Source organism: Erithacus rubecula (assembly GCF_903797595.1).
Source record: "Erithacus rubecula genome assembly, chromosome: 1".
NCBI classification, from domain to species: Eukaryota; Metazoa; Chordata; class Aves; order Passeriformes; family Muscicapidae; genus Erithacus; species Erithacus rubecula.
The window spans coordinates 82,086,475-82,110,180 of NC_136658.1; the positions used below are offsets into that span (position 1 = coordinate 82,086,475).

A 23,706-nucleotide genomic window follows, 5' to 3' on the forward strand; every position below is an offset into this window, starting at 1 on the left:
TTTCTTTCCATTTTTTCCTCCTTCCATATCAAATACCATCTGAAAGCATTTATCTCCCAGCCTTCCTTCTCCAAGAAATAGACCCTATGTGGCAGGGTTGATTTCATAACTATTACTTAACCCATCAAAGCAAATGGGTTAACACATACAACCCATTGTTTGAGTTTAAAATGCACCAACAGGCACCACACAAAACAATGGTGATCTGTCATACTTTGAATCCAAAACAGAAAAAGCTTTTCTTCTGGTAGTTTATGTTTTTTTGAAGCTGATTCATGGAGAAATATCAGGAAATTATTAAAGTTTTCTATTATTATTAAAGTAATTTAGAAATTAAATGCTACTTGTCAAACTACTGATATGTGCCATGTCTTAAATATTCACACAATACTTTTTCTCAGAATTTATCTTCAACAGCCATTTAAGTACACAGTTAAAGAACTCATCTTTGAACTAGCAAGGATGAGCTAAGAGCTCATCTGTTTGATATTGCATCATTGTTGACTTAAAAAATTTTGTATTATCCTCTACCTTATTGTTAAAAATATATTAAATGCTCTTAAACTCTAATTTCTATTTTTACCTAGTTCCTATTTCTGTGGCCTATGAACTAAAAAACAATAACAAAATAAAGCAGTGATGATTTTCTTTTTTTTCACTAACAACAGAAACATCAGAATCACTATGGTGATAAATAATTCAATTCTATGCCAAGTTTAAACCTTGTTAGACTGGCATGTGAAGATACTCATTACTCTTCTGCTAAAATATTCAAAAAATACAATGAAAAAATTGCAGAGCAGCAAACTAAAGTATTTACGCATTTATATAAACAATTAGAAAGTAAGACTTCTTTTCCCCAATAACATTGGATGGTGGATTTTGCTGCAAAATATGGCATTGCACAAAACAGATTGCAGACTGATTGTTTACCATCTTTTCTGTATTTCCACTTCCAACAGATTACTACCATGACATTTCAATCACTAATTTGGCATATTTCAACTTGTTTATTACATCTTCTTTTCTAAAGTTGTCACTTTATTTCTGTAAGGAAGCTGTTAACTTTTTTTTCCTTTCTTAAATGTTATTAAATCACCTTCATAGTAGAATTATAGAGTTCCCGTATTAACCTGGGCTCATGCATGAAAAAAACAGAATACACAGAGACTCACAGTTATTTAAGAAATAAAGCAGTAGAAAAATATTTTAAAGGAGTCTTTTCCTCAAGATTCTGTGTCAGTTTAGCTAGGGAGAAAGTTTTCCTTCCCTCTATACTGAAGACAAAGCCCTTACTCCGTATCTCAAACCAAAATGAAAGCCATTTAAAAAGGAAAATCAAAGCTAGCTGACACTTGCTGCTTTGCCTCCCATAAAAATCACAGTTGGTGCCTTATGGATTCAGTTTAAAAAGTCAGGTCTTGTTCATCTAGTACTAACAGTTTTCACTAAAGACATGTCACGTTTATTAGGTAGAGTCTGGGTCAACTTATAGGATGGGATAAACAAACTTTAAGAATGCCAGACAAATAACAAGAAAAATTCCTCCAAGTGGAGATCTACAAGTTTCTGAAAAATCACAGAATTATTGCAATAGGTAGGAAAAAACTACTAAGATCCAGTCCAACCACTAACCCAGCAGTGCCAAGCCCACCACTCCCACGCCTCCCCAGGGCCACATCTACAAGTGCTTTGAATACCTCCAGGGATGGTGACACCACCATGTCCAGCTGCTGTCACCAGCATCCCAGGTCCTTTTCCAATGGACACCTTTCCATCCACTCTGTCAACAGCCTGTAGCACTGCCTGGGGTTGTTGTGACTAAGTGCAGGACCCAGCACTTCACCTTGTTGAACCTCAGACCTTTGGCCTGTGCCCATCCCAAGATGCTTCCAGGACACTATACCACACCTAGAGATGTACACAACTGGAGATTCCTCCACACTGTTTTTCTTTGCACCTTCACTTTGAATGTTTGACAGTATTTGGCAGCTGCCTGGGACAGCTCCAAAAATCACCTTGTCTCAGATCACAGCAGATTTGACTGAAGGAAAGTCTCCAAAGTGAATATGCACAACCACAAGTGAAAGTGCCTCCACTTAGAAACAGTAGATCACTGTTCAAAAGTCCCAGCAAAAATAGCTCAGTGTTAATAGCTGAGCAGCACTTTTAAAACTTTCTCCTTCTTTGCTCATGTTAAAATGGAGAAAAGGCAAAACTGTAATTTCAGACAGCTTATCATTAAAACGTTTTTAAAGACAGTATGCTCCTACAAGGGTCTTCTCTATAATACATCTTTCAGATTATCTTCACATTTTAGACACTTCTGAAGCTAAAATTTAGCAGGAACTGCATTAAAAGTTTTTTTTAATATGAAAATTACAGAACAATCTTGAACATAAATATTCCACAAGTTATATATTCTTGTTTCAAAACAAAATCAACATAAACGCATTTCAAGAATAAATTATCTCTATCATGCTTGACTACAAACCCCCAAAATACCTTGGCAAAATTTATTTTTAGTTTTTAATAGCATATATTCTATCCTAACAGCAAACATACTATTTAAAATATCATGACAGAATATCCAAATAAGTTGGAATAACTTTCTCTCTTGTAGTGCACACAGCTTAGCAGAGACAGAGTTCACTAGTTCGTGTAGTTTTGTTGTAGAAAAATATTTAGGTTTTTATTACTGTTTAAGAATCTGTGTGAACAAAGCATAAGGACAGTGTTGACCTTGATTAAACACCATGCTATGAAAAGTTTAAGCAAGAGGTACAGCCTTTGGATGGAATTCACTTCACTGAACTGTACTGAAGTCAAGCAAAATAGGCAACTAGATAGAATTGAGTAGGGAAGGACAGGAAGGAAATGACCTTCAAAGGGTCACTTTTTCTAACTCTCAAACAGCTATCTTAAGAGACTATGAAACAAGATTAAATTTGCATTTCAGCATCTCATGTTTAGTAATGATCTCCAACAGTAGATTGTGCCTATTTGATCCACAGCCATCCCCCTCACCCCCCATTCCCACACACAAAGAATCTGGGTTTGCTGGAAATTCTTCTGTTTCTTCTTCTTCCCCATTATGACTGTGAGATATCTTTTTCCTGAAATTTAGAGGTGGTTCCCTCAGACCTTATAATCTTTTCTTTTCCAGAAATATCTTCAAGTGATGTTCTTCCAGTTTTTCTGGGTATCTTTTTAAGTTACAGCTATGCAGGCCTGAGATGCTCCAAGTTTTGTCTCTCAGGAAGAAGCTTAGACAGATTTTCAAAATAAACCCCCAGTTTACTAGCCAGAAAAACATGACTTGGAGCTAAATAAAACCTAGAATACAGGGGGAAAAAAGCCATATATAAACTAGGACAGATTCTAAATTTAAGGTAGTTGACCATGACTAATAAAAAATAAACCTGAAAGAGCCCTGACACATTTTCACACTTTTTTCAATCTTCCCCTCCTTGTCATCCCTCCTCTTGGACTGTCATTCAAAGCACTGCTTCCAACAGAACAACCCTCTTCCAAACTACTGAATTTCATGCATAAACAGAGTTTTTTCACTGTGGCAACTTTCCAGCTAAGGACTGTGAGATCATCATACAATTGTTTTTACCACAGAACAATAACACTTAGTACCACTATACAATAATTAATTACAAAGCAGAAGGAAAAAAAAAAAAAAAAAAAAAAAAAGAGGAGCTATACGACTCTCTCCTGATATTTCTTGGCACTTAAAAACCTCAGAATCCCAGGCTGAGCCCTTATTAATGAACAAATAACTGGAGAACTAAACATAGTGCTGCCAGAAGTACATTAAAATTTTTTCTTTACGTGACATTTTCCTCCTGCTATTTTATGAAGACTTCTGGTAAAGAAGCAACCTGATCAATCTCTTAATAGCTGGTAAAGCCAATTAGAGCAACTCAGGATTTGCAACAGAGCAGAAAGCACATTACTCACCCTTGCTCTAAGGATTCAGCTCCTTTTTGAACCCATTGTTGGGACAAAGCAGCATCCAGGGAAAGGGCAGCTCTTCACTAACATACAGTTTTAAGTTTCAGTGTTTGCCAAACTAAGGAGGTATCTGGGGCAAGGGCTGTCACTGACTGTAAGTGCTGCACCCATCACTTGTCACTACAGGCACATCATGGATCTACAACCACAGTTTTCACTTCAGAGCAAGCTTTTCTCTCAGTGGTCATGGGTTTGCTATCTAGCAGTCAGCTTCTAAATGTATCTTTGTCACAGGCTAAGCTTAACATGCCTTTGTCCAGCCCTGCAAATTCACTCAAAGCCTGATTTATCACAGAGCTTTCCCTGTGCCATGCAGGGCAACAGCAGGGCAATACAGCAGACAGTAAGCACCACACTCTGTAGGAGCCATCAAAGAGCACAAGCTACCAAACAGCCTAAGTCCAAAGAATCCAAGCAATCATTGACCTTCATAAATCTTTAAGCTTGTCTATAACTGCACATAAAGCATTCTCCTACTAACTATGTCATGTATTATGGAATTATCACTGTGCATTCTGTGTTGGTTAAATATTTTATCCACATGCTAGGTGAATGCACAAACTCAATCAGTAAGACATGTCATATATTCAGTTTGCATCACCTCTAAATCTCACAAGTAGACACTTCTAGTTTGGTATCATAATTTTCCTACAGTACCATAATGTTGCACATAGACCTGCATTAGTCCTCTGATGACCTGCAGACATTCTGCTTGTTGGCTATCACCTAGCTGATATCAGCCACATTTCAATGCTTCCCAGAACCCTAACAGCAGAGCTGTGGCAATTACATTTCCCATTTTATCAGTCTTCCTGACATATCCAACACAGCTCTCAGTCTCTCAGACTCTTCTTGTAACATAAGCACTCTGATCATCCCTGCAGTTTTCCACAGAATGGTTTGGGTTGGAATGGATGTTAAAAACCAACCAAACCTGCCATGGCTAGGGACACTTTCCACTAGACCATGTTGTTCAGAGCAGCATCCAATCTGTCTTTGAACTCTTCCAGGGATGGGTCATCCACAGCTTCTTTGGGCAACCTGTCTCACCACTCACACCATAAAAAATTACTTCTTCACATCTAATCTAAATCTACCGTCTTTCAGTTTCCCTGCCTCTATTACATATTGACATGAAGTTTCTCAGATACTGCAAGAAGTGTTGCACACTCATTCTAGATCAGGTCCCAGCCCAAATGCACCCAGCCCTCTCTCAACTGGAAATACCTTTTTGACACTTGCCTGTACCCCATACATCATTTTCATAATGATGTCAAATTGACAGACTAAAAACAAACTTGAACCCACTTACCCTCATACAGGCCTTTCTCCTTCAAAATCTTCCATTGCTGAACTCCCTCTTCACAGGAAAAGTTGTTGCATTACTTCCTAAGCTGAGGCTGTAGCACCATCCAGTTTCAGGCATTCAGCACTGATGCCAGTCAGGTGCCCAGGCTCTGTTAACAGTCAAGACAGAAAGCAGGGGTTGGGTGCCTAATTAAAAATCTTCCCCTTTCCACTGATTACATAAGACTGTCATACTGCTAATTTTGACACCAAGGTTAAACTGGATAAGAGAATTCATGACACTTTGCTGGGTTGAATTCCATCCCTTTAGGATTATCTAATTGTCCAATTAACTGTATAATCACTCCATCTAAAACTGCACTAGAAATTAAGGTCCTCCCATCCAGGAGTTTCAACAGCCTGCTTTCAATACAGCACACCAACAATATCAACTGCAGAATACAACAAGACAAAACAAACAAAAAACCCTCAAGAAAAATAAACAAGTCAACCCCCAGAGAATAATTCATCACATATATCTACCTCCTTCTGTCTCTCCTGTGTCAGTTCTTTGGGTGCCTTTACAGTTCTAACACTAACCTAATCTTCCTCCACCTTGAACAGTATTTTTGATGCAACACCTGGTTAAATGGCTCAGTAGAATCCAGAGAGACCAGATATAGCCCACTTATTTTTCTAGAAAACCTACTTTCTTATTAAAAAAAGATACTAGGCCAGCTTGACATGACCTATCTTAGAAAAATAGATTGTGTTTCATCTTCCCTCCACTCAACTCCCATGTTTTTAATTATTTATTCCTTAAAAAAATTCTAAGGTTATTAGGGTCAAATTAACAAGTCTGAAGTTGTCTAGATCCCATTTTCCATATATATAAAATTCAATAGTATGAGTAATAAAAGTCCTCTAAAAAAATCTTAGTAAGGGATCTATATTTCACTCATACATAAAAAAGGCACCTTTAAGAAACTCCCAAGTTGGAAACTCCCAATGGAGCAACTTAAAAAGCAATTCTGACAGCCAGAAAGTCTGATTGATTTTAAAATATGAGAGATGCAGATACTGGATGCTTCTTCCAAGAAATGTAAAATCATGTGTAAAACACCCAAGACTTCCTGAAACCTCCTGAGACAAAACCAGAGATATAGCTAAAGCCCTTGTATAACATTATATGTGTTGGACTCAATGATCTTGGGAGACTTTTCCAGTCTTAATGATTCTATGGGAAATCCCAGTACAAATCTGAAATGTTCGTGGGACTTTGTCACACAAGTCTCTTAAGAGTCACATAGTACCTTAAATTCTCATTATTCAGTACAATTTCTTATATTCTCAAACTGTTGAATTATGTTTATGTAGGCTTTTTGATTACTTGGGTCACTCGAGCATGTAACATCTGGAAAAGTTTCTCTTACAAGGCATAATGATTTTTTTTATAATATTCAAAAGCTTTTTGAAAGAATAAATACACTATTCATTTCAAGAAAACTGTTAACATGCTGTAAGATTTTTTTTGTTGTTTTTCTTCCTCTTCTTTGGTATCTCAGCCAGCTTGACAAAAAATGCAAAAAGAAACCCTTAAAAGCACAAAACATTTCCTTAGTCTGCAATTTTAAGTTCTTTTTCTGACCCACTTTTGCATTTCTCTGCCTTGAACTGCAAGTAATCATCTTGTTAAAAGGTAATATTTGTATATGTTGCCTCCTTCAGACAAATCTGGCCTGAATTTTAATACACTCACTTATTGATTCATTCTTCAAACAGTAAATGTATGAGTTGAGCATCTTAGTGCTTTAGAAATAGGCTTGGAGCTGCCTGCACGTCACACAACAGCCGAAATAAGCAGTTAAGATTTCTTCTGAATATCACAGCTAAAAATGTTTAATTGTGCTAAATTAATAGCTATGAGGCATCCAATAGGAGGGGTACAAGTGGAAGGGCAGGAACCAATCTCTTCTTTTTGGTGACCAGTGACAGGATTCCAAGGGAATGGATGAAGCTGTATTGATATGGTCAGGGTGGATATCAGGAAAAGGTTCCTCACCCAGAAGGTGGTTGGGCACTGGAACAGGCTCCCCAGGGAAGAGGTCACAGCATGAGCCTGACAGGGTTCAAGAAGCATTTGGACAACACTCTCAGGCACATGGTGGGATTCTTGGGACTGTCCTGTGCATGATCAAGAGTTGGACTTGATGATCCTTGTGGGTTCCTTCCAACTCAGGAGATTATATGACCAAACAAATTCTGGTTCAGCAAGGTGAGCTTGGGAGTAGTACATGAGAAGACATATACCATAAGTTTCAGTTCCACTGAAACAAGCAGAAAAGTTAAGATTTCTCCTGGTGTAGATTTTAAGACTGACCTGACTTTCTGAGAGAATTCAGATCACTGAAAATTACTCCTGACTTTACCAAGGGCTGCAGATCCTCAGTGACTACAAAAGACTTTTATTGAGATGTCTGACTTCAGATTAAACATATGAATTCAAAATATTCCCCTGCACTCCCCAAAGTCATGAAAAATCCTGCACTAAAGTTAAAAATAACTATGAGCCTATTTTGCTATTTATTCTTCAGAGAGTAGCATGCTAGCAATACCTCAATCTGAAGCAAACTGCAGATTTTTTGTCTTTTATTGCAGTGCTTCAAGTTATTGCAGTCCATACGTATGGAGACCATACAGAGTCTTTACAAGTGTTTGTACTGCACAGTCCAGACCTTTTGATACGGGGAAGTTTGTGCCTGAGGACCTACACAGAAAATTTCTATCTTATCTTCATAGCTAAAAGGAAAATAGTAATGAAGTAGGAAATTATCCAAATGCAGAGTTTTCAAGAATGAAAGCATGGTAGGCAGCTGGTTTTGAAGGTTGGTTTAGATGGGTCAGATTGTTAATTCTCACAGTATGTTTTAGTGATACAATTATTACTGAAACCCTCATTATTATTCTGTGGTATTTCATCTTTGTATCTCCCAAGAATAGTACTGAGATTATTAACAATTAGGTACTGGACATTTTATAATTTAAATATTGTAACAGCTTTATAATTAAAATGCAAACACAGGAGTAAAATTAATGTTATTGAATTGAATGCAAGCTTGGAGAGGATAAAGTTCTGTAGACTTTAAAGGGCTTCATGTAAGAGTAGTATTCAATTCCAGAAAAAGCTCAATTTTTGTGCTTGCATAGAACATAACATAGACAAAATATTTATGAAAGACTTTGTATTACATAAAATATAATAACAAAAATTATAAAAATATTTAATTATTATTAAAATATTTATAAAAAGAGACAGAAGGCAGAAGAAGACAGAAAGAACCAAAGTAATAGCTCATAGATCACTGTCATTTCCAGACACTTAAAGCATTTGAAATTCTGTTTCTGCCTTCTCCCTGTGCCCTCTTCAGCTGTTCTCATTATCTATGTGACATTATGTCCTCTTACTCTTCTCTCTTTCCCTCTCCCTGTATTCAGCTCTATTCAACACCATTATGTCTTCATGTAACATATTATTCAAACTCAGTTCTTCATCTCTCTCTTCACTGCTAAAAGCCATGGTTAGCTCTGTATACTAAAGCCAGCAGTCAGAAAACCCTCTAATGGAATGCAGAATATTACAGAAAGGCCAAGTACCACAGATCATGCAATGACTGCACATGTAGTTACTGCAATTACACATGCCACATTGGCATGGGGCAGGAATCAATCTAGCATTAACAGGAGGATTATGAACATTATGCTCTAAAAAACAAGAGCACTGCACATTTAACACAGCCACACAGTTACACATGGCCTGCTCTTCATTTATACTTTACAAATTGGCAAGGAGGAAAAAGGCACAAACTAGCAAATGCTGGTGGTTTTTCCTAAAAAACCCAAACTATAAAAAACAGATAGTAAACTTGCAGTTAAAGTGAACAACAATAATCATAAAGCAGCTTGCTGTGCTTATATTAATGATCACCTCTTTTTAGTCAGTTACCCACTCATCATCTACACCAGTGTATACTTTAGCTGGGGCACATTTTTCAGATATGTCACCCTGTCTTATACACAATTAAGGAGCCTTAATTAAAAAATTATGTGGAGCTTTATACATGCAACACAGACTTTGATTCCTTATAAAGAAGCCACTAAATCTACATTAGTGGAAAGAAAATATGCACTAAAATACCAAGCAAGCAGGCAAACAGAAGTGGTGGCAATCTCTTTTCCTTCTTTCCTATTTTCTCTCTGTACATACTCTAACACAAAGTTTCAAGCAGGTAGTGTAATCTGACAAAATATGGAGTGAGTTATATAGTCAAGGCTGTATTTGAGAAATATCTAATTAGGATGATATGCTGTCCCTGTAGGGGAGCCCCAAATGCTGACTTTTAGCTCTATTATTATGGATTTCTTTGCAAGTGTGGTGATAGACCCCACAGGGGAGAAGTCATAGCTGTCTTGGGGTAGAATGAAAATTCTTTTTTAATTTCTTCAGCAAGAAGCAGCACTGCATTGGATGGAGATGAAGGATTGCCTCAGGCATTTCTTTTCCAATGAAGACAATGATTAACAAAAGACAGAAAGACAGCATGAATGACTAGTAATACTGCAATTCCTTTAAAATTGCAATATAGCTACAGGGTCTGGCAATACTAATTTGCTGCTGGCAACTTTATCCTGACCTTCTTGGAATGGAGAAAGAACTGCAAATGCATGCCTGACTCCCAAGTTGTTCTTCACTGAGCAGTTCAAGATGGTGAAAGGAAAAAAATTATATATAAACCTCTAGAGCATTCTGTTGTGCACTCTATTCCATTCTGCCCCAATTAAATAACAGTCCATGGTATCGACCATTTCCTTTAATTTCAGATGTAGGCACAATCATGGCAGCACACCTCTCTAGACATTTCAGTAATTGATTCTCAGTCTGCATTAAGACACACATTTAACACAAAGAAAGCAATGCTGCAGGAGAAAATAAATCTGCTTTGTCTGCTTGATCTTACAATTTGAACTCCCTTAGCAGGAGCAGGGGAATAACACTTCTGAGAAGTCAATACAGTTCACCATTGACTCTACTCCACCATTCATTACTTGCTGAACTCTGTAAAAGGGCACTCAAGGAACTACATCAGGGACAAGGGCACTGAAGCCCACCCTCAATTTCTGCAAGCAACCATAAGCATTACACTTGACCAAGAGCATCCTGTTTCACCTCTCACTGCCTCCTATTCCAGCAAAACCTCCTGCCTCTACCAGAAGACTCATTTTACTAATGTGCTTCATACTGCCATGCAGTTCAGGCCACATCCCCCATCTCATCAGCATAAGTGGTCCAACTTCTCTTACTCTCTGGAATACCAGAAGCAGCTGCTCAGCTCAAAACACAGCTGCTCTGCATACAGGAAACAAGAGGAATCATATGATTGAACTTTGCTTGGAAACAAGTGGCCAAGAGTCTTCTCACTTCTGTTAGCAGGAGCTCCACCAGGACAGAGATTTGTATCTCAGGGCCCAGTAATGTGACCATCAGCCTCTGCACCCTGCCACACCACAGGACACAAAGCAGCTCTCTCACTGTGGAGAAGCAAATACTTGGCACATGTTTGTGAAGTGCCCAGCAGGGTTCATCCCCTTCTGAAGGACAGTGCTCTAAGCTACAGCAATGCTCAATGACAGGCAGACCTGCCTTTTTCCATCTCCGGATGTTTAAGGAGAAAAACTAAAGAAAGACTGGTTTGTTCCTACAGTAGAAAGAGGCAACAAATATCGGCCCTTCAGCATAGGCTGTACTTTAAACCTCACAGACTTCCAGAAACACATAGTTTATCTAAATACACACATATCCTCCTGTCACTACCTATTGAACTTCCTCACTTCTGTGGGCAACCAAATAAGAACAGAAAACCCCTGGCCAATATAATGAACTACCCACAATAAAAACCATAGTATAAAAGCATGCCACTGGTACCAGAACATCAAACCTTGCCAGTGTTTCATTATTTCCAAGGCTAATGCCCCTAATTTATGATGAATCTGCCCCTAATTTATGATGAATCTTTGAACTCTTGCCCTCAGTGTCAACAGATTATCACACATTACAGTAGTAATCACTAAAATTATCTTACCTTACTTCACCTTTCATAAATGAAATTCAGCATGTGTATCCAGTTCTTTTTTTAATGAAGTCTGAAAGACACAAAAAGGACAAATTATTTCTGACTGAATCAACCCAAATAAACAGGCTACAATCAAATAAACAGGCTAGTAGCATAGGATTTTATTTTTGGGGGAGGGGAGCAGTAAGTAATAAGTATAGGAACAAAACCACGAAAAACTTATGAAAAAAGTCTGAGTGTTAACATTTTATAACAGAGCTTCTCCATCATTTGAAACAAAATTGTTCATTCAGTTTCACACCTTCACCTCTTTATTTACACTCAGAGAACAAAGTCTGTATAACTGGGAGGTACCAAATAACTCTATGGATCAAATTTTTTACCTTAAGGTCAAAACATTTCAAGTAGTATGACTTCCAGTGTAATTTTTAACCTGAAATATCAACCATTTTGCTTCAACAGAGCATGTTAGAAATCTTTGACTGTGGCACTATAAAACTGTGGCAAGTCAACAGGTTCCTATGTGGAGAAAATGCTTCTCTATTAAAATGTACAGATAGGGCAACCATATAAATATATACAGTAAGATTAATAAAGATAAATCCTTAATTCATAGAAAAATGCACAAGCAAAGCACATTAAACTCAGGAGAGATTCATACATAAAGCAGTGTTCAAATGCCTGATGCAATAATCAAGATGCAATTCATCAGTTTACAGCAAAACTAACAAAAGAGAACCAGGACTGAAATAAAAGAAAGAAGCTAAAAAGTACCAAGATAAAACAGCACACTACAGACTAACAAGAACTTCTGCAACCAATTGGGAGCTTATCAGTTGGAAAAAACCTAGAAGAAAGAAGGCCTTCCAGTCAGATAACACAGCCACATAAAGAAAGATACTTCAGTAGGGTGTACCACCCAGTGTGCTCCTGTTGCTACAAGAAGCAGCAATGAAACTAAGTCAGAAACACTTGCTACAGTAAGCTGGACACCAGCCGGCTCAGCCTGCAGAAAGTAGAGAAAGGCTTGTGCAGGCAAGGAAGAGTCACCTTCTGCAAAAAGATTGTTAAACTCAGCAAAGTGGGAGCTTAGATGAGTTACAATTTGCTCCTCAGAAATACATGACAAGGGCTTTCATCAGTGAGCTGAAAAAAGTGTTAAGATAAACAGGATGTTAACAAAGTAACAGACCTAAACTGAATAATAGCAAGGAAGAAACACAGTTTAGCCAAAGGTAACCTTGTTTTCCATATAATAGGAGTGCTATGCCAATGTTGTAACTAGAGTGAACAACTCAGGAAACCGAAGTCAGCCCTGTGCTTTCATGGACTCAACAGCAAAGCATCGAAAACTTCTTAGAAAATTATACCCCTTCATACAAGTGGCCTGCAAAGCAGCTTAGGTTTTGTTCTCTTTGCATTGTCCAAGGTGAAGGCAGAACCAACTTCAGGTTCACTTCTATGACAATCAGTTCAGATGAGAAGTTACAAAGCATTTAATTAACCCTGCCTTTTTGCCCTCCAGAGGACAGAGACCTGTAACATTATATGGAGCTCTTTTCGGGGTAAGTATTTAATATTTAATATCCTTTATAGCTTCTTTAACTGCATTTAATCAATATGGTTATTTTTTTCTTTTTCCACTCTAAAAGCAGGGCAGGTGCAGCAAAAGCTCCTAGATAACAAGAAGGCTGCTCCCAAGGTAAGTCAATGCTAGTCACAATCACAAGATCAAGAGCTGATACTGTGGACCTACTACAGTAAAATCCATCCTGTAATATACTGTACCACCATTCACCTTCAGGACATCTAATATAAATACTTAAACCTGGCAACCTGGCAGTTATTATTTATTTAATTTAAAGGAAGAAATTAAAATGACTGAGATGATAAAGGAATCTAAACGTTCTATTCACAACACTGTGACAAAAAGCAGCTTAGTTCTGTGGAGACAGGCAAATCCTTTTCATCTTATTTGCTTAGCTTAGGTATCTGTAAAATAGAGACAACCCAACCTAGTAACTACATCATGCTTCTTTATTGCAAAGTTAGATATGTAACTTGTTCACTATCTTCAGCAAGTCACACCCATCTTGCAAAGCAACACTGAGATTAGTGTTAAACTGATGTGTTTTGAAATGAGCCCATCAGTGAGATTTTTTTAAAAAATCAACTTCTGCAGAGAAAGCAAGACCTACCTACCAATCTCTCTGCAAGTTCTTACCTCCTGCAGATGCCCTCCTGCTCTGCATCCCCTTCTGAAAGTAACTTTGGGTTTTCAACTACATTTCTAGAGGCCATCTTTAAGTTCTCCTCTTTTATACAACCACAGTTTTTAATTGTACTCCAGCTCTGTTGCACTTTGGTACCTGAAGCCTCAAAGTGCAGCTTTAGCTATAACAACTAAACTGAAGACCAGCAGCATATGCCCAGGTATTACATTCCCAGAGATGCCAATGGCACTTGCAGGTGAACAATTCTAACTGGGCACCAATGCAAGTCACCCTTTGTCACTCCACATTGTAACTTTTTAAAAATTATATTGCCCTGTAATAGCAGTAAAACCATAGCAGAGTGTGGTAATGTACTACTGTACATTGCATCAAAGGACCTTTAAGGGCAAAGGACCTCATTACATGTTCTGCCTTCTGTCTCTGGCCTTTTGCATTAAGACAGCTTCATTACAGAAAAAAAACCCCAAACATTCTGTTAAAGACTGCAGCATAGTTTTGCTTAATTAAAACCATTCAGAAATTGTTTTGCAATCGACTGATGATGGCAGTTCAAACCTTAGAGCCTGCTGCCAGATTTTAAATGCTATTCAGATCCTTCACTGTAAGGAAATTATATATAGTGAGGCCTTTTTTTCTCCCCAATCATTTATACTTGCATCTAGGAAGTATAAGGAAAACATCAGTTCTCAATTAAATCTGCCACACCATTATTCCAAAATGCAGAAAGTTAAGTGCATGACACCATTTTCTGTAGAAAAACATCAGTGTAATAAAAACCAAACATAAAAGTATTAGGGAGTATACATGCTCCCACTGGAAATCCCTCACTTTCTCCTCCATGCTCCCTTCTTCTTTTTTTCTGACTCACTAGAAAGCAGCTAAATTGTTCCAGGAAGGAAGGCACAAATAACACTTTTCCTTTGCAATTAAATGTGGTGCAAACACCTCAGAAGGGTAAGTGCAACCCATGACACCAGGTGTGATTTTTGTCTATTAGTTAACCAGGAAAAACAGAGCTACTTTGGCTGGAGGTTATCTTTGATATATTTTGTCCAGGTTCAGTCCAACAGATGTGCTACTCCCTCGAGAGCTATGCCAATCTAAACTACTGTCTCCCATTGCCTTCCTCACTTTTCCCCTCCTTCTGTCTGTCAGCAAAATGGCACATGTTGGTATAAACTAAATGTCTTTTAAAAATTATCCAAAGCACACCATATCAAAAGCAAACAAACAAAAAAAATACCCCACCACCCCACCCCACTTCTCCCCAGAATACTCAGACTGAACAAAAGAGCAAAATAGAACACTTTGCTAAAGGCACAATGCAAAACCAAAGCTCTCTAAAAGCTTGGAACAGGGAAGGACTGTTTGCTGATAATAGTGGCAAATTTGAGGAGTAAGAACCTCTGCAGTGGAAAAGAAGCTGAGGATGAACCACATGACAGCAGAGCTGCAAACTAGTGCTCATTCAAAGCAAGTTGTTAGATCTGGTGTAGCTCAGAAGATATTTCCTGTAAATGTATTTTAAAGGCTCCACTTTCCAGTAATCAGCCTACAGACACAGGCAGCATGTTCTTTTTCTAGCAGACAGAAGACAGAAAATACTGTGTGTCCTGCTGTGCTCTATCTGATCTCCTTTGCTTTGGTGCAAACAAAATACTTCATTGTCTAAACTCTCTTGCAACTATATATTTGATTTCCTGGACTCTTTCTTCATTCCCCATTTTGAAATACCAGTTTACAGGAAATATAAGAACATAAAGAAGATAAACTCACTTTATTCTGAGCAAATCATTACTGTGATCAATATGGCACCTCTTTTTGCAGTACTTACACAAGATGCTGTCACCACTACACCAAAATATACCCTCCAGAAAGAATAAACTCACCTTATCTTCATCTAATTTCCCCAGAATTATTTCAGATTGGCTTGCATTATGTATGCAACCTGTACTGTGCACATTATGTACACAACATTAAATTTTTATCTATTCTCAGCTCCCATTTGTGAAGAAATAAAACACGTGTCTGCAACTCTATCTATCACTTGGTTGCAGCAGTGCTTTAGCATTCCTAATGCCAGGCTGTGTTCCTGAAGGAGTCACAACTTCTTATTGGGCAGAAACACAGGAACAACAGGTGCTCTGCACCTGATTTTTATGAAAAGAAAATCAGAGAACACAGCAATACCTCCCCAGGTTGAACACACAGAGTCAGAACCCAGAGCATGACCCAACATTAGGTCCATTCCTCAACACTCTCAAATATGAACCTCCACAAAGTCCATCTAGATAAAGAGTGCAGTTCTGCCAAATGGAAAGCCCCATTTTGAAGAGAAGGAAGAGAAGATTACAAAAGACAGTCTCAAGGTTAAAGTGGTTTGCACAAGTAGATCCTGTATTTCATATTCTATTTTTACATACTAAAGAGTTTGGTTTGATTTCATAAGCATTACTGACCCAACCATATGTTTATCCAAAAAAGATGAGGTGACACCCAGGACCATGGTGCACCAACGGTGAACAGTTGTGTGATAGTGTTGATAGTAAATGAATGGTGTCCAGTATCTAAAATTCTCACTCTCCTTTAATTTATTCTATCATTGTCACAGTAAGACATATTTTACTTAGCTACCAAATGCCCACAATGCCTCTCCCTTTTTTTATCATGGGAGGCAATGTTTTCAAGCTAGATAATATTTCACTGTAAAACTAAACACCCAAGGAACAATGGTTGGAAATTATCTCCATGCAGTGTAACCAAATGATAATTTTCTGAGGATGTTCAGTTTTACACAAATTCTCAAGATGTTGAAACATTAAGATAGGTTTTCCTTACTGCAATGACCTTGTAATGTTCATTTTATGAGCCCTCAAAAGCAGCTTGAGAGCTCATGTAAATGGGAAGTCCAGCCATGAAACATACAGTACAATATGGAGAAATCTAGGCTGCATTATTAACTTCTCATATAATAGTCATGATTACTGTGAAGGCTGTTTTCTCAGAAATGTGAATCACAAAGGAACAAAGGAAAAAATGCAGATTCTAGGGAGGCTGGGAAAGATATCATGCTTTCAAAAAATAAATGCTGCACACTGTAACATTCTTCCTTCATCAGCTAGCACAGCCCTCCCCAATGCTTATTTGACACATAACTTCTTAGCAATCTTTTAGATGTCTGCAAATGTTGCTGGTGACAATAAAGCACTGTGCTAGGAAGAAAAAGCTCTTGCCATTTATCCTGGATGCCTTGCTCATGACTGAAAGGGGGATCAAATCATCACACAAATTGAGTCAAATTAATAGAGTTCTTGTTCCTATTTATCACAAATATAACATCAGCTAAGCAGATATCCACTGGTAAGTGTTCTGTCCTCCATTTGTCTTTCTGCTAAATTTTACACAAAATTGCTATTTAAAGACACACCTGGCTTTTAATGAGACAATTCTTACCTGTGCCAAATTTTTTCTAACCCACAATAAAATCTTACTGGCAGCCCTTTGTGACATTCTGATTTTCCATGAAATTAAAAACTACAGTGATGTTTAGATATCTGAAATACAAATCCCACTAACAAGCACAGAAAAGAACATGCAGTTCTTCTAGAGGTATTAGGAAATATTTGCACGTCCAGGGAGAAAAAAAAAAAAAAAAAGGCAAAGCATTTATAAGGAAGTCAGAATAAAGACAGCATGGGTGTTGAAGCCAAACCCCTCCCTTCCTCAGATCACACACGCACATAGACACTGGCAGCCTTCCCTCACTTCCACACATAAAAGGAGCTGTTTCACTCACATTCTCACTTGTGCAAATGGAAGTTTATCTTTCCATGTGCCCAAACAAGCCCTTCCTCACTGCTCTCTGTACCCTAAAGGTGCTCAACTCTTTCCACTATGCCCATGTACTCTGCCTCTCTTACTACATGCCAGCAAAATCTGCCTTTCTTACTAGGTACCAGCTAAACATTAGTCACTTTTCCATGCAGCTTTTCTGTGTAAAATCAGTTTTCTGTAAATTGCCAGCATTGTACTATCATGTTCTCATCAGAATCCACAAAGCTATGGGACAATGATGAGAAATCTTTGTTATGTAGGCAAAACCACAAAGGCCACATTCTTCTTATTACTCACTACCTCCTGTTTACCAAAACACAATTGAAAGTCATCTATTTCTCTCAGGAACAGAAAATAATTTAAGTAACCTTTCCCACATACCCACATTTGAGAGAGTTTATGACAGAAAGAACTCACTCTAGCCACCTCAGTTGTGTGCATTTTTATGTCATGTATTTAGAGCCATGATACTTATATTTAGTGATAGCAATACTTGTGACACAATCCTTTCCATACAAATCCACCATGCTATCAGAGAACTCAAAAGAGCTCTTTTTCCAAGTTTTTCTGAAATAACAGAGGACACTGTCAACATGGTATTATTTATTCCATGCTCTTGTAATTACAAATTAACATTTTATCATTTTGCTCCATATAGCCTTAGGAGAACCCCTGTTAAATGCTTGACAGAAATAACATTGAATCCTGGAAAAAAATAAATCTTATGCTGGGAAGCCAGACCACTTGTGTCTATTTCTGAAATGAGACAGAAGAAATCCTTTATAGCTGTTTGTATTTCAATAATCTGGGATTTATAGTACATTCACCTATCATACACAGGAAACCCAATGAAGTTACTGGCATTTAGTAAAATCCAGAATTGCAGTGCTGTGTTTATTTTTTTTTAAATATATATATTGCAGTGCCGTGATGTTTTTGTTTTTTTTAACAGCAGATTTGCTGCCCAAATAACCTGCATGCTTTGTTATTCACCTCTGCCTGTAGCTGCTTTGCCATCTGGCACTATCAAGTATTTATCTAAAATGTAAATTTGCATTAAGGATCATGAATCCACTTCCTTTAAACTGTGTTTCACATAGAAAGTCAATTCACAGTTATGTGAGACATCAAACCTACCAATTAGGTACTGTTTATTTAAGTTCACACAGACAAGTCAGAGGTACTCTGCTGCTTTAAAAGCAAAGCATCAATTTGAAATGAAAACTGAGCTAAGCCCAGATTTCTGCATCCCTCTAAAACACAAGGACGATTCTGCACAGAAATAACATGCCATCATAATCCAGGCCATAACCTCATGCAACCAGAGCAAAATGAACTATCCTTATCCTAACACTGGTTCTGACTCTGGAGCAGGACAGGGGGACTACAGTCATGAAGTCAAGTGAAAACCCTGACCCTGAAGGCAAATGAAAGGACCATCATTGTTACACTCAGAGTATAGGCTGTACCATTCACTCTTTATTTAAACTAGCACAAGCTTCAAAACACACAAAGGTATAAACAGACAAAAAATGAGACCGTGGCTGTTTCTGCCTGATGCAAAAGCTCATGCAACACAATGAGCTGGGAGCCCCTCTACCAGTTCAGACCTTGCAGGGCAATCAGGATGTGTTCACCACCTCCCTCTGGGTCCCCCTGCTTGACCTGCTCCAGGATTAAGTGCAGAGCTTTTCAGGACACACTATAAATAAAGATTTAACCACTCTTTCCTCTTTCTCTTTAAAATCAGGCAATAAATCTGATCCCTACAAGAAGGCTTCTTCAGAAAACAGGAAAAGGGGCCAAAGAGGTGTCCTCTAGATGCTTATACTTATGCAAGGCCCTAAAAATAACTAACGTAAAAATTGTCATTGCTAAAAATTACATAAATAAAGAGAGATCTCCAAAAAACAAGATGGTCCAGTACTGCAGATGGTGCTATTCATACTGCTCACATGCAAGGATTTAATTCCAATATATCTCCAGTTTACATGGGTTTATTTCAAACATGCATAAAAGGAAACAAACTTGTTAAAAAACCCCCAACTCATACAATTTTTTCCCTCCCTCCATTTCAAATTCCTATTTAAAAACAGAAATGCTGTGCTGTTCTCTGATAAGGATGTACTACACAAACACCAAGATGCTGCTTTTTCATATATTGCAGAGTGCTTTCTCAGGAAATCTAATGTCAAACAGCACATCACCACAGAAAATATGGCAACCATTCTTTCTGGGGAAAAAATAGAAATCCTTATTCAGTGCATGAGCCATCTTTTACTCTGTGCAAAACTCGGCTTCTAATACAGCAGTGGTCCAGTTTGGGTTGATCATTAACTAAAACTGTAATACAATAAAAAAGTATCACTCATATTAAAGATGACTCACGTAATTGAATTGCAATGACAGGATTGGATTTCCTCTAAGTTCTTCATCAGGTAAGGCTAGTTATAAATCATTGCTAACACAGCTTTTGTGTAAAATAGGAGAGTAAGTGCTTCCTCCCACTAAAGAATTTTGGAGAAATGCTTTATTTCTCTAGGGTCCTCAGTTCTCCACCTACTACCCACAGCAACAGCTCTGTTTCCTGCAGCCATTTCCTGCTGTCATGGCAGGGAGAGGTAGAATAAAGTGCCCAAGGATGATGCCACTGTCTGTTTTGAAACTTCTGCTCAAGGACTGAGAGAGCAGAACATGTAAGAGGTCAGAGTTAATCCAGCAGCTCCCCAACTGCCAGGAAGGCTGACAAAGGGCTCAGAGTAACACAGAGCATGGTCACAAAAGAAGCCACCAAAATAAAAAAATAAGAAAAATAAAAAATTAAAATAAAAAAAAAGAGCAGGAAGTTTTACAAAGGAAGAAACAAATAAAGGACAGCCTGAACACCCCACCTGTTGTTTGGAACACAGGCAGCACAAGGAACTGCTGAATTACATGAGCTTTGTGGCATTCAAGGCTTTCTTAGGTGGAAAACCTACCAAGGGGAAAGAACCCACACCTAAGCACCTGAAGTGAGAATCAAAAAGGGAGCTTAAATTTCAGCAGGAAGTTCACAAAAGCTTTAGAGAAGGCAAAAATAACAAAACATGGCTCTGTAGTAATGCAGAGATGAGAAAAACAGCCTTGATACCCTGTAGGTAAGGAACAGGAGGGGAGAACAGAGAGCTGGGATCTTCTGTCTGGGTTTACAGAAAAGAAAGGCCAAGGAGATCATGAACTCTCACAATTCAAGTCTTGCCAAAATACCAGTGAAATAGTCCAAATAGCTTCTGACACTTGCTACCTTTGCAGCCTAACACAAAGCTATCTTAAAGTAACAAAACCCAGCTTTCAGGGTGCCTAGAAAGCAGATTTTGAGTCTTGTTACACTGACTGCAAAATCCCTCCATAGAAGGATCAAATGGAGCTTGATTATTGACATGGTATCACAACAATCACTACTGGAATTGCATTAATTCTTCACAGAAGCTCTCCAACTCACATCAAGCAAACTGTCTAGCTATCTTGCAAAACTGAACTTTTTGCTCTTTTTTCTGCTGACATTCTTTTTCTCTTAATGGCATCCCAGCAGCAGAGGGGCATGAGGATGTCATGAATCAGAGAGAGTTCTCTCTGATGGTCAGCTCTTACACAAAAAGTCTATGGACAAATAGATGGAGAGAATGCCTTCAGGTGTGTGTTGATTTAGGGGCTGTCATCCTTTTAGATGTTTCAGGGGCTGTCCTCCTGCTTTCTAGATGTTAAGTATGTTCTTAAAAAGTCTTTTAAAAACATTGACATTAATTGTGTCCACAATGTGTTACAATAAAGAAATTACATAAACTAAACCGAAGATAATTGAGTTTTACTCCAATAAATCATTTGTTCTGACATAATACAGAATTTGTACCTGAAGGTATACTGAAAAGGCAATCATTAAGGCACAGCTCTGACACAATCCTAAATAACAGTAATTAAGATACAAATCAGTGGAAAAATTAAGACTGTAAAGAATATTTTATTTCTACTTGTTTGGATTTGGAAGGAGAAGGAGACTGTCATGTGCCAGAATGTTGTTAGTGAGCAGTCCCCAAACCAACCCTGACAACGTTTAAACTAGTTTGCATTTATAATGCTGTAGCATGAGAAATATTTAATATCAGAAACATAAATCATTAAAATTAGACAACAAAATTTTTCCTCTGGGAGTTGGGCATCCAAGATGGACATTGCTTTAAAAGCTCCTCTCACACTGTAGTTTTCCAAGTTGGATGCCAACAGAAGCATAAAGATGCACAAACAAACCTTACTGTCCATTTTATTAAGAAAACTAATGTATTTTAAAAGCTAGAGCTACACCAAATCTGGTTAATTCATAGCAATGAAAACGTTGTACATCAGCAAATGCTATAAACTAGCAAACAGAAAAAAAAAATCTAAAGTATCTTGTCATTTTAAAATGCTACTACTACAGCACTGTATTTCTTCCAGAGAAGAAGACAGTTCTTCCTTTAATTTAAATTCTAAATGGAAATGAGTGGCAATTTCAAGTACCTGAAAGGAACCTAGTAAGTGATCAGATTTTGAAAACACCCTCGCTCCCTTATTACTGAAAGCAGCTGCCAACCTCACTGTACGATGCACTTTAAAGGATACTGCTTTGCCAGTCCAAAATAAATGAGGGGGAAAATAGAGGGGAATAGAAAAGAGTAAATTAATTATTTATTAATTAAAAATTCACTATTGCAGTTCAAAACCAGAATCCCTAGTTTTTAAAATATCTTGTGGGGAATACAGCAAACTCTCAAGGTTCATGAGCATAATAAGCTATACCAGTCTAACCTACATCAAAATTATAGCACTAAAGTGCAGTAAAATAATATATATAATAAAGTGCAGTAAAACCACCAGAAACAAATATTATACCTGCTCTGCATATGTCAACACTAATTAGAATATGTCTCATTTTTTGCATATTACTAATTGTCAGAACACAACATATGTGCTGTTAGTGGCACAAGATGAAAATCACCCCAATATCTGGAAGTACCATTTGTAGTATTTGTAGAAACTGTTTACATCAAGGCACTGCAAGGATCACATGCACAGTCTCAGCCCCACAGTGACTCTAAAGGTAAACAATTATTTTTCTTCTTCTAATGCAACTGCTTTTTTAATTCTATTTACACAGAAATTCAGTATGCAAGAGCTAGAGAACTGCAGCACTCTCCAAAGAACAGAGAGCTGTTTAAAAACTACTTGTTTTCCTTGCCCTACCGTCTAGCAGCACTGTTTCTTCAAAAGAGGTCTTCTGTCCTTAACATGGCTGCCATGCCTTACATAACATCAATGAATGAGAAAGTAGTTATTTTGTTTCCTAGGACGCACACTGCCCATTAGCCATATGATTCTCCATATGGCACAGAAAACAGTCCAGACAAAGCTTTGCAGTAACACAGCTCCAAAGATCAGCATCCTCTGAGAATAACAGCAACAGTAATTCAGACTCCACAGGCTCCAAATTCCCTTTGGTACATATTTAAATAAACAGGCATTCTTACCTTAAGAAAGCAATACTAATAATGACAGCAGTGCTCAGTAGAGCCTCCTCTGTTTCTTCTGTGCTTGTAAAAAACAATCTTGGTGCAACTGTCCGCTGCAGCAGGTAATCAATAACATAACCTGCTTCTTCTGTTGCCAGAGCTGCTCCATCTGAACGCTAGCTAACGTGAACGCTGTCACTGTGAGTCATAGCAGTGACTCAGAGCAGATGCAGAGCTGCAGGAGGAGTTTAAGTTTCAAGGCTTCCTCTGGCTCCAGCTCCCTGTCACACAGGCACTCACTGCCTGCCTGTGTCTCTGTGTGTGCCTGCAGGCTGCCCCAGCTTGCTCTTGCAGCAGAAGCTGGATTTTATTCTCTGCATAATACTGGAGAGTGGAGTGGTTTTGGTTTGTTTGTTCATTTTGGGGTTTGGGTTTCCCCCCCAGAACAGCAATTCTGCTCCTTCACCACAAGGATATTTATTGGGTATGCAAAAGCTTGCTCTGCAGACCAAATTAATTATATGTCAGGTGAAGCACTATTACGAGATACCTGTGGGCTCACATATCTCATCAAGAATATGTACAGAACTAAAAAAAAACCCAGGAAAGACTATAAAATGAAAGTATTGAGTGTGGGCAATATCCATTTATTCATGACAACTTCATAGCAAAGTGTAT

General features: G+C 38.0%; 1 protein-coding gene across 32 annotated transcripts in view; it reads right to left on the bottom strand.

Moving 5' to 3' along the window:
- Positions 1 to 23,706, bottom strand: part of INPP4A (inositol polyphosphate-4-phosphatase type I A) — a 113,962-nt gene that overhangs the window by 58,377 nt on the left and 31,879 nt on the right. For 10 of the 32 annotated variants that reach the window (XM_079300230.1, XM_079300209.1, XM_079300208.1 and 7 more), the window contains exons 2-3: positions 11,448 to 11,508; positions 5,336 to 5,480 (exon numbers count right to left, since the gene is read on the bottom strand). The gene's annotated coding sequence lies outside the window, so the exon portion shown is untranslated. Of the gene's footprint in view, positions 1 to 5,335; positions 5,481 to 7,372; positions 7,396 to 11,447; positions 11,509 to 17,999; positions 18,212 to 22,762; positions 22,800 to 23,046; positions 23,249 to 23,706 lie in introns of those variants that run through there. The other 22 variants (XM_079300223.1, XM_079300228.1, XM_079300212.1 and 19 more) reach the window with 10 other exon arrangements.